Below are 12,279 nucleotides of genomic sequence, written 5' to 3'. Positions count from 1 at the left end.
TCCCAGCCTTGCCCACTCTTATCCTCCCAAGCTAAGCTTGTCCCAACCTCCCAGCCTTGCCCACCCTTATCCTCCCAAGCTAAGCTTGTCCCAAACTACCAGCCTTGCCCACCCTTATCCTCCCAAGCTAAGCTTGTCCCAACCTCCCAGCCTTGCCCACCCCTATTCTCCCAAGCTAAGCTTGTCCCAAACTCCCAGCCTTGCCCACCCTTATCCTCCCAAGCTAAGCTTGTCCCAACCTCCCAGCCTTGCCCACCATTATCCTCCCAAGCTAAGCTTGTCTCAACCTCCCAGCCTTGCCCACCCTTATCCTCCCAAGCTAAGCTTGTCCCAACCTCCCAGCATTGCCCACCATCATCCTTCCAAGCTAAGCTTGTCCCAAACTCCCAGCCTTGCCCACCATTATCCTCCCAAACTAAGCTTGTCCCAACCTCCCAGCCTTGCCCACTCTTATCCTCCCAAGCTAAGCTTGTCCCAACCTCCCAGCCTTGCCCACCCTTATTCTCCCAAGCTAAGCTTGTCCCAACCTCCCAGCCTTGCCCACCCTTATCCTCCCAAGCTAAGCTTGTCCCAACCTCCCAGCCTTACCCACCCTTATCCTTCCAAGCTAAGCTTGTCCCAACCTCCCAGCCTTGCCCACTCTTATCCTCCCAAGCTAAGCTTGTCCCAACCTCCCAGCCTTGCCCACCCTTATCCTCCCAAGCTAAGATTGTCCCAAACTACCAGCCTTGCCCACCCTTATCCTCCCAAGCTAAGCTTGTCCCAACCTCACAGCCTTGCCCACCCCTATTCTCCCAAGCTAAGCTTGTCCCAACCTCCCAGCCTTGCCCACCCTTATCCTCCCAAGCTAAGCTTGTCCCAACCTCCCAGCCTTGCCCACCCTTATCCTCCCAAGCTAAGCTTGTCCCAACCTCCCAGCCTTGCCCACCCTTATCCTCCCAAGCTAAGCTTGTCCCAACCTCCCAGCATTGCCCACCATCATCCTTCCAAGCTAAGCTTGTCCCAAACTCCCAGCCTTGCCCACCATTATCCTTCCAAACTAAGCTTGTCCCAACCTCCCAGCGTTGCCCACTATTATCCTCCCAGGCTAAGCTTGTCCCAACCTCCCAGCCTTGCCCACCCTTATTCCCCCAAGCTAAGCTTGTCCCAACCTCCCAGCCTTGCCCACCCTTATTCACCCAAGCTAAGCTTGTCCCAACCTCCCAGCCTTGCCCACCCTTATCCTCCCAAACTAAGCTTGTCCCAACGTCCCAGCCTTGCCCACCCTTATCCTCCCAAGCTAAGCTTGTCCCAACCTCCCAGCCTTGCCCACCCTTATCCTCCCAAGCTAAGCTTGTCCCAACCTCCCAGCCTTACCCACCCTTATCCTTCCAAGCTAAGCTTGTCCCAACCTCCCAGCCTTGCCCACTCTTATCCTCCCAAGCTAAGCTTGTCCCAACCTCCCAGCCTTGCCCACCCTTATCCTCCCAAGCTAAGCTTGTCCCAAACTCCCAGCCTTGCCCACCCTTATCCTCCCAAGCTAAGCTTGTCCCAACCTCCCAGCCTTGCCCACCCTTATCCTCCCAAGCTAAGCTTGTCCCAACCTCCCAGCCTTGCCCACCCTTATCCTCCCAAGCTAAGCTTGTCCCAACCTCCCAGCCTTGCCCACCCTTATCCTCCCAAGCTAAGCTTGTCCCAACCTCCCAGCATTGCCCACCATCATCCTTCCAAGCTAAGCTTGTCCCAAACTCCCAGCCTTGCCCACCATTATCCTTCCAAACTAAGCTTGTCCCAACCTCCCAGCGTTGCCCACTATTATCCTCCCAGGCTAAGCTTGTCCCAACCTCCCAGCCTTGCCCACCCTTATTCCCCCAAGCTAAGCTTGTCCCAACCTCCCAGCCTTGCCCACCCTTATTCACCCAAGCTAAGCTTGTCCCAACCTCCCAGCCTTGCCCACCCTTATCCTCCCAAACTAAGCTTGTCCCAACGTCCCAGCCTTGCCCACCCTTATCCTCCCAAGCTAAGCTTGTCCCAACCTCCCAGCCTTGCCCACCCTTATCCTCCCAAGCTAAGCTTGTCCCAACCTCCCAGCCTTACCCACCCTTATCCTTCCAAGCTAAGCTTGTCCCAACCTCCCAGCCTTGCCCACTCTTATCCTCCCAAGCTAAGCTTGTCCCAACCTCCCAGCCTTGCCCACCCTTATCCTCCCAAGCTAAGCTTGTCCCAAACTCCCAGCCTTGCCCACCCTTATCCTCCCAAGCTAAGCTTGTCCCAACCTCCCAGCCTTGCCCACCCTTATCCTCCCAAGCTAAGCTTGTCCCAACCTCCCAGCATTTCCCACCATCATCCTTCCAAGCTAAGCTTGTCCCAAACTCCCAGCCTTGCCCACCATTATCCTCCCAAACTAAGCTTGTCCCAACCTCCCAGCCTTGCCCACCATCATCCTCCCAAACTAAGCTTGTCCCAACCTCCCAGCCTTGCCCACTCTTATCCTCCCAAACTAAGCTTGTCCCATCCTCCCAGCCTTGCCCACCATTATCCTCCCAAGCTAAGCTTGTCCCAACCTCCCATCCTTGCCCACCCTTATTCTCCCAAGCTAAGCTTGTCCCAACCTCCCAGCCTTGCCCACTCTTATCCTTCCAAGCTAAGCTTGTCCCAACCTCTCATCTTTTTCCACCCTCCCCACCGTTCTCATTCATTCCCACCCTATGCATTCTCTCCCACCCACCTGCATATTATATTCAGCATCCCTCACTCTTCTCTCACCCTCCCATTCATATGCACAAATGCACTCTCTCACACACATCCACATCTACACACGTGTACACAACTAGGAGCGTGGCTGTCTGGAAATTTCTTCAGCCAGTGATGGTCAAGCAAATAACTGTGGGTCTCAAGGTAAATTACCATTAATTAACATAAACACATTTAGCATCTCCTGGCTTCCACTTCCTACAAGCCACTGATGAAGACCTTTGAAACAAATCTACATTTTAAAAAGTCTAATAAATCCTTGTATTATAGCATAGACCTTCACAATAAATCCAGTATTTATTTTTGAGTGTTCTAAAGAAACATGATATGAAGACAATGTAGTCTATATTTCAGAAGAACAGAATAGCATAGTCTGAGTTGTCTTTATGTTAGATCTGGCGATACCATATGTCTGTGGGCTACATTAGTTAATTTAGAAGACAAGATTTACTTAGAATTCCGTGGCATTATTTTATATTGTTATTATAATTGTTGTATTATAGGACCACTTTTTCTCCCCAATTTCGTGGTATTGGTAGTTACAGTCTTGTCTCATCGCTGCAACTCCCATACGGACTCGGGAGAGGCGAAGGTCGAGAGCCGTGCGTCCTCCGAAACACAACACAGCCAAGCAGCACTACTTTTTGACACAATGCCCACTTAACCCGGGAAGCCAACCGCACCAAGTCCACCTGGCGACCGTGTCAGTGTGCATTGTGCCCGGCCCGCCACAGGAGTCACTAGCGCACAATGAACATCCCTGCGGGGATCATCCCTGCCAAACCTTTCCCTAACCCGGACAACGCTGGGCCACTTGTGCATTGCCGCATGGGTCTCCCGGTTGTGGCCGGCTGCGACAGAGCCTGGACTCGAACCAGGCTCTCTAGTAGCACTGTGATGCATTGACTAGGACCACTGCGCCCCTCGGGAGGCCATTTTATATTATTTTATAGTATTTTTGTTTGTGTATTTCTTATGAATCCCAATTAGCTGCTACCAAGGCTACTCTTCCTGGTGACCAGCAAAATTAAGGCAGTTTATACCATTTTAAAAACATTACAATACATTCACAGATTTCACAACACACTGTCCCTCAGGCCCCTACTCCACCACTACCACATATCTACAGTACTAAATCCATGTGTGTGTGTATAGTGTGTATGTTATCGTGTGTGTGTGTGTGTGTGTGTGTATGCATGTGTCTGTGCCGATGTTTGGGTTGCTTCACAGTCCCCGCTGTTCCATAAGGTGTTTTTTTTTGTGTCTGTTTTTAAATCTAATTGTACTGCTTGCATCACAGTTACTTGTTGTGGAATATAGTTCCATGTAGTCATGGCTCTATGTAGTACTGTGTGCCTCCCATAGTCTGTTCTGGACTGTGAAGAGACCTCTGGTAGCATGTCTTGTGGGGTATGCATGGGTGTCTGAGCTGTGCGGCAGTAGTTCAAACAGACAGCTCAGTGCATTCAACATGTCAATACCTCTCACAAATACAACTAGTGATGAAGTCAATCTCTCCTCTACTTTGAGCCAGGAGAGATTGACATGCATGTTATTAATGTTATCTCTCTGTGTACAGACAGGGGCCAGCTGTGCTGCCGTTTTAAGCCAAATGCAATTTTCCTAAGTCCTTTTCTGTGGTACCTGACAACATGACTGAACAGTAGTCCAGGTCTGACAAAACTAGGGCCTGTAGGATCTGCCTTGTTGATAGTGTTGTTAAGAAGGCAGAGCAGTGCATTGTTATGGACAGACTTCTCCCCATCTCAGCTACTGTTGTATCAACATGTTTTGACCATGACAGTTTACAATCCAGGGTTACTCCAAGCAGTTTAGTCACCTCAACTTGCTCAATTTCCACATGATTTATTACAAGATGTAGTTGAGGTTTAGGGTTTAGTGAAAGATTTGTCCCAAATACAATGGTTTTAGGTTTAGAAACATTTAGGGCTAACTTCTTCCTTACCACCCACTCTGAATGTCACGCCTTCCACCAAAGGTCATCGTCGCCGGTCTACTAGCTGCCACCGAAGGGGGCTCCTCTCGCTTGGAGGTCGTCGTCGCCGGTCTACTAGCTGCCACCGAAGGGGGCTCCTCTCGCTTGGAGGTCGTCGTCGCCGGTCTACTAGCTGCCACCGAAGGGGGCTCCTCTCGCTCGGAGGTCGTCGTCGCCGGTCTACTAGCTGCCACCGAAGGGGGCTCCTATCGCTTGGAGGTCGTCGTCGCCGGTCTACTAGCTGTCACCGAAGGGGGCTCCTCTCGCTTGGAGGTCGTCGTCGCCGGTCTACTAGCTGCCACCGAAGGGGGCTCCTCTCGCTTGGAGGTCGTCGTCGCCGGTCTACTAGCTGCCACCGAAGGGGGCTCCTCTCGCTTGGAGGTCGTCGTCGCCGGTCTACTAGCTGCCACCGAAGGGGGCTCCTCTCGCTTGGAGGTCGTCGTCGCCGGTCTACTAGCTGCCACCGAAGGGGGCTCCTCTCGCTCGGAGGTCGTCGTCGCCGGTCTACTAGCTGCCACCGAAGGGGGCTCCTCTCGCTTGGAGGTCGTCGTCGCCGGTCTACTAGCTGCCACCGAAGGGGGCTCCTCTCGCTTGGAGGTCGTCGTCGCCGGTCTACTAGCTGCCACCGAAGGGGGCTCCTCTCGCTTGGAGGTCGTCGTCGCCGGTCTACTAGCTGCCACCGAAGGGGGCTCCTCTCGCTCGGAGGTCGTCGTTGCCGGTCTACTAGCTGCCACCGAAGGGGGCTCCTCTCGCTTGGAGGTCGTCGTCGCCGGTCTACTAGCTGCCACCGAAGGGGGCTCCTCTCGCTTGGAGGTCGTCGTCGCCGGTCTACTAGCTGCCACCGAAGGGGGCTCCTCTCGCTTGGAGGTCGTCGTCGCCGGTCTACTAGCTGCCACCGAAGGGGGCTCCTCTCGCTTGGAGGTCGTCGTCGCCGGTCTACTAGCTGCCACCGAAGGGGGCTCCTCTCGCTTGGAGGTCGTCGTCGCCGGTCTACTAGCTGCCACCGATCCTTCTTCCTTTTCTTTTGGTTATGTCTGTTTTGTGTTTCACCTGGTTTCATGTTGGTTAATTAGGGGGGGGGGGGGTATTTAATTCGACATTTCCTTTGGGGTTTTGTGTGAGTTTTGGGTTTCGTTTTATTAGCTCATGTTCGACAGGTGGGTTTTCCCTGGACTGTGTCTGAGTGGGGTTTTCGTGGCTGCTACTGTAGTCCGGTGTCCTGTTGTTTTTTTGAAATAGTTAAATAAAACGCCCTTTTCCTTGGAATTCATTTCTCCTGCGCCTGACTCCACACCCACATCTCCTTGGGGAGAATTGACACTGAAACTAACTGCAGCTCTTTGTTAAGTGTTGCAGTCCTTTCAGTCACTGTAGTAGCTGACGTGTATAGTGTTGAGACACGTAGTATGAAGAATACAATTGAAAAAAGCTGAATAAAACTGAAATATTTTGTGCGCACATGCAGATATTCTGTGATGAGCGGTTAACAAAGAAATAGGTCCTCCTATATGCTTCATTTAGAGTTATTAATGTAACTTTAGTTGTTCTACAAACGTTGGGCTATATGTTGATTTTATTGTAAGGCTGCATGATGAGACTAATGATGGTTTGGAAAAAAAAAAGGCATAAGCTCTGCTTTGTTTTTTTTGCGCAGGCTGTACACACTATATCAGTCTCTCATTCACAATGTGACAAGCACTTGATAATGCCTCGATTTTCACTGTGGCATCCCCTTTGTGGCCGTAATGCACCCTAAAAAAAGACATGCCTTTTGCTGTGCAATCTGAAGCTCTCACATGACTCTCTGTCAAATGAAGACAGACACATCGGGAACACAACTGCGCGTGTCCTTATCCAATTCCCAGGTGCATATTGAAGATATTGGAAGAACTGTCCACATTTATTTTTTTGTCAGCCAACAAGATGTGTGAGGCATAACGAACAGCAAAAGCACTAGCCTATGTCAATCAACTATCCCCATTAGTACAAAAGTTGACCTATTCTATTCTGTGTGAAAAATAAATATTCCAAACAAAGTCTGGGATAGTTGTAGAAATTGATTGATCCTAAATTAATACAACCACTAGCATAAAAAAATAATGTTTTATGCAATGAGCTTGACGCAACAGATCAGAATGTTTAGCTTGAAATACTGGCTATTTCTTGACATTATAAGTGCAGCAATGTGCACATGGTAGCAGGCTATAAGTGTGAATGTTCCATCAGCAGGAAAACAACATTATCAAAAGTGACCATCAATGTGATTATGCTTGTAATGCTTTTATTATAAAGGTGCATTTTCTATGGTGAAAATTATCTTCCCCAAACTTGAAATTCACACACTGCTTATGTATGCCAGTTAGGCTCTATACCCCTTGTAAAGCAGATTAACGTGTTTAATTTTAAGAAGTTATTTGGCCACTTTAGTTGTGATACAAACCTTATTCAAACCTATAGGACTATGGGCTAGGTTACATGAGATGTGATACTAACCTATAGGACTATGGGCTAGGTTACATGAGGTGTGATACTAACCTTACAGGACTATGGGCTAGGTTACATGAGGTGTGATACTAACCTTACAGGACTATGGGCTAGGTTACATGAGGTGTGATACTAACCTTACAGGACTATGGGCTAGGGTACATGAGGTGTGATACTAACCTTACAGGACTACGGGCTAGGCTACATGAGGTGTGATACTAACCTTATTAAAACATATAGACCTACGGGCTAGGCTACATGAGGTGTGATACTAACCTTATTAAAACATATAGGACTATGGGCTAGGCTACATGAGGTGTGATACTAACCTTATTAAAACATATAGACCGACAGGCTAGGCTACATGAGGTGTGATACTAACCTTATTAAAACATATATGACTATGGGCTAGGCTACATGAGGTGTGATACTAACCTTATTAAAACATATAGGACTATGGGCTAGGCTACATGAGGTGTGATACTAACCTTATTAAAACATATAGGACTATGGGCTAGACTACATGAGGTGTGATACTAACCTTATTAAAACATATAGGACTATGGGCTAGGCTACATGAGGTGTGATACTAACCTTATTAAAACATACAGGACTATGGGCTAGGCTACATGAGGTGTGATACTAACCTTATTAAAACATACAGGACTATGGGCTAGGCTACATGAGGTGTGATACTAACCTTATTAAAACATACAGGACTATGGGCTAGGCTACATGAGGTGTGATACTAACCTTATTAAAACATATAGACCTACGGGCTAGGCTACATGAGGTGTGATACTAACCTTATTAAAACATACAGGACTATGTGCTAGGCTACATGAGGTGTGATACTAACCTTATTAAAACATATAGACCTACGGGCTAGGCTACATGAGGTGTGATACTAACCTTATTAAAACATACAGGACTATGTGCTAGGCTACATGAGGTGTGATACTAACCTTATTAAAACATATCATAAGTGATAATATATAACTCACAAGTGATAGGCTAATATTAAAACCCATCAGAACATTATTGACTTAATATTGTCTTTACCTATAATAAATAATATATGTGTGACATTTGTTTTTATTTAGAATGGACCAGTGTCATGCACCTGTCTCAAAACAGGGGAGCAAACTACATGTCATCTACAGTATGCACTTCAACAGCGAATGGGGGTAGCTTTTCCCGGGGTTCATTTTCATGTCAGCCCGGTAGGCTATACTCATGTTGTAAAGGGAAGCAATGTGCTTAACATCAGGAAAGATGATAAATAAATATAGTAGGCATAGAATACAGAAATGTGGTGCAAAAGGAGCTCATGGGCTCTCATGAAGTGTTTGGTTTGATTTTTGATCACATATCGCATTGAGTGATTAGAGGGACAATAGAGTGCCGAGTACCAGGCAGTTAGCAAGTTTGGTTGGCTACTAATGACCAGCAGCAGCATCAGAGCTTGGAGAAGCCTAGTTACCATGACTACATTTGACTGTCTTCATGACTCGTGACTGCCTGTGTGGCGGTAATACGGTCACAGTAACAGCCCTAGTCTGGTGTGGTGGTAATACGGTCACCATAACTGCCCTAGTCTGGTGTGGTGGTAATACGGTCACCATAACTGCCCTAGTCTGGTGTGGTGGTAATACGGTCACCATAACTGCCCTAGTCTGGTGTGGTGGTAATACGGTCACCATGACAGCCCTAGTCTGGTGTGGTGGTAATATGGTCACCATAACAGCCCTAGTCTGGTGTGGTGGTAATATGGTCACCATGACAGCCCTAGTCTGGTGTGGTGGTAATACGGTCACCATAACTGCCCTAGTGTGGTGTGGTGGTAATATGGTCACCATAACAGCCCTAGTCTGGTGTGGTGGTAATATGGTCACCATGACAGCCCTAGTCTGGTGTGGTGGTAATACGGTCACCATAACTGCCCTAGTGTGGTGTGGTGGTAATACGGTCACCATAACAGCCCTAGTCTGGTGTGGTGGTAATACGGTCACAGTAACAGCCCTAGTCTGGTGTGGTGGTAATATGGTCACAGTAACAGCCCTAGTCTGGTGTGGTGGTAATATGGTCACAGTAACAGCCCTAGTCTGGTGTGGTGGTAATATGGTCACAGTAACAGCCCTAGTCTGGTGTGGTGGTAATACGGTCACTGTAACAGCCCTAGTCTGGTGTGGTGGTAATATGGTCACAGTAACAGCCCTAGTCTGGTGTGGTGGTAATATGGTCACAGTAACAGCCCTAGTCTGGTGTGGTGGTAATACGGTCACTGTAACAGCCCTAGTCTGGTGTGGTGGTAATATGGTCACAGTAACAGCCCTAGTCTGGTGTGGTGGTAATATGGTCACAGTAACAGCCCTAGTCTGGTGTGGTGGTAATATGGTCACAGTAACAGCCCTAGTCTGGTGTGGTGGTAATACGGTCACCATGACAGCCCTAGTCTGGTGTGATGGTAATACGGTCACCATAACTGCCCTAGTCTGGTGTGGTGGTAATACGGTCACCATAACTGCCCTAGTCTGGTGTGGTGGTAATACGGTCGCCATAACTGCCCTAGTCTGGTGTGGTGGTAATACGGTCACCATGACAGCCCTAGTCTGGTGTGGTGGTAATATGGTCACCATAACAGCCCTAGTCTGGTGTGGTGGTAATATGGTCACCATGACAGCCCTAGTCTGGTGTGGTGGTAATACGGTCACCATAACTGCCCTAGTGTGGTGTGGTGGTAATATGGTCACCATAACAGCCCTAGTCTGGTGTGGTGGTAATATGGTCACCATGACAGCCCTAGTCTGGTGTGGTGGTAATACGGTCACCATAACTGCCCTAGTGTGGTGTGGTGGTAATACGGTCACCATAACAGCCCTAGTCTGGTGTGGTGGTAATACGGTCACAGTAACAGCCCTAGTCTGGTGTGGTGGTAATATGGTCACAGTAACAACCCTAGTCTGGTGTGGTGGTAATATGGTCACAGTAACAGCCCTAGTCTGGTGTGGTGGTAATATGGTCACAGTAACAGCCCTAGTCTGGTGTGGTGGTAATACGGTCACTGTAACAGCCCTAGTCTGGTGTGGTGGTAATATGGTCACAGTAACAGCCCTAGTCTGGTGTGGTGGTAATATGGTCACAGGAACAGCCCTAGTCTGGTGTGATGGTAATACGGTCACTGTAACAGCCCTAGTCTGGTGTGGTGGTAATACGGTCACCATGACAGCCCTAGTCTGGTGTGGTGGTAATATGGTCACAGTAACAGCCCTAGTCTGGTGTGGTGGTAATACGGTCACCATGACAGCCCTAGTCTGGTGTGGTGGTAATATGGTCACAGTAACAGCCCTAGTCTGGTGTGGTGGTAATATGGTCACAGTAACAGCCCTAGTCTGGTGTGGTGGTAATATGGTCACAGTAACAGCCCTAGTCTGGTGTGGTGGTAATACGGTCACTGTAACAGCCCTAGTCTGGTGTGGTGGTAATATGGTCACAGTAACAGCCCTAGTCTGGTGTGGTGGTAATATGGTCACAGTAACAGCCCTAGTCTGGTGTGGTGGTAATATGGTCACAGTAACAGCCCTAGTCTGGTGTGGTGGTAATACGGTCACCATGACAGCCCTAGTCTGGTGTGATGGTAATACGGTCACCGTAACAGCCCTAGTCTGGTGTGGTGGTAATATGGTCACAGTAACAGCCCTAGTCTGGTGTGGTGGTAATATGGTCACAGTAACAGCCCTAGTCTGGTGTGGTGGTAATATGGTCACTGTAACAGCCCTAGTCTGGTGTGGTGGTATTATGGTCACAGTAACAGCCCTAGTCTGGTGTGGTGGTAATACGGTCACAGTAACAGCCCTAGTCTGGTGTGGTGGTAATACGGTCACCATGACAGCCCTAGTCTGGTGTGGTGGTAATATGGTCACAGTAACAGCCCTAGTCTGGTGTGGTGGTAATATGGTCACAGTAACAGCCCTAGTCTGGTGTGGTGGTAATATGGTCACTGTAACAGCCCTAGTCTGGTGTGGTGGTATTATGGTCACAGTAACAGCCCTAGTCTGGTGTGGTGGTAATACGGTCACAGTAACAGCCCTAGTCTGGTGTGGTGGTAATACGGTCACCATGACAGCCCTAGTCTGGTGTGGTGGTAATATGGTCACAGTAACAGCCCTAGTCTGGTGTGGTGGTAATATGGTCACAGTAACAGCCCTAGTCTGGTGTGGTGGTAATATGGTCACCATGACAGCCCTAGTCTGGTGTGGTGGTAATATGGTCACCATAACTGCCCTAGTCTGGTGTGGCAGTAATATGGTCACAGTAACAGCCCTAGTCTGGTGTGGTGGTAATACGGTCACCATGACAGCCCTAGTCTGGTGTGGTGGTAATATGGTCACAGTAACAGCCCTAGTCTGGTGTGGTGGTAATATGGTCACAGTAACAGCCCTAGTCTGGTGTGGTGGTAATACGGTCACCATAAAAGCCCTAGTCTGGTGTGGTGGTAATATGGTCACAGTAACAGCCCTAGTCTGGTGTGGTGGTAATACGTTCACCATGACAGCCCTAGTCTGGTGTGGTGGTAATACGGTCACCATGACAGCCCTAGTCTGGTGTGGTGGTAATATGGTCACAGTAACAGCCCTAGTCTGGTGTGGTGGTAATATGGTCACAGTAACAGCCCTAGTCTGGTGTGGTGGTAATACGGTCACCATAAAAGCCCTAGTCTGGTGTGGTGGTAATATGGTCACAGTAACAGCCCTAGTCTGGTGTGGTGGTAATACGTTCACCATGACAGCCCTAGTCTGGTGTGGTGGTAATACGGTCACTGTAACAGCCCTAGTCTGGTGTGGTGGTAATATGGTCACAGTAACAGCCCTAGTCTGGTGTGGTGGTAATACGGTCACTGTAACAGCCCTAGTCTGGTGTGGTGGTAATACGGTCACTGTAACAGCCCTAGTCTGGTGTGGTGGTAATACGGTCACCATGACAGCCCTAGTCTGGTGTGGTGGTAATACGGTCACAGTAACAGCCCTAGTCTGGTGTGGTGGTAATACGGTCACCATGACAGCCCT

This window comes from Oncorhynchus mykiss, chromosome 15 (assembly GCF_013265735.2).
Source record: "Oncorhynchus mykiss isolate Arlee chromosome 15, USDA_OmykA_1.1, whole genome shotgun sequence".
Taxonomy (NCBI): Eukaryota; Metazoa; Chordata; class Actinopteri; order Salmoniformes; family Salmonidae; genus Oncorhynchus; species Oncorhynchus mykiss.
This window is presented reverse-complemented; position numbering follows the sequence as displayed.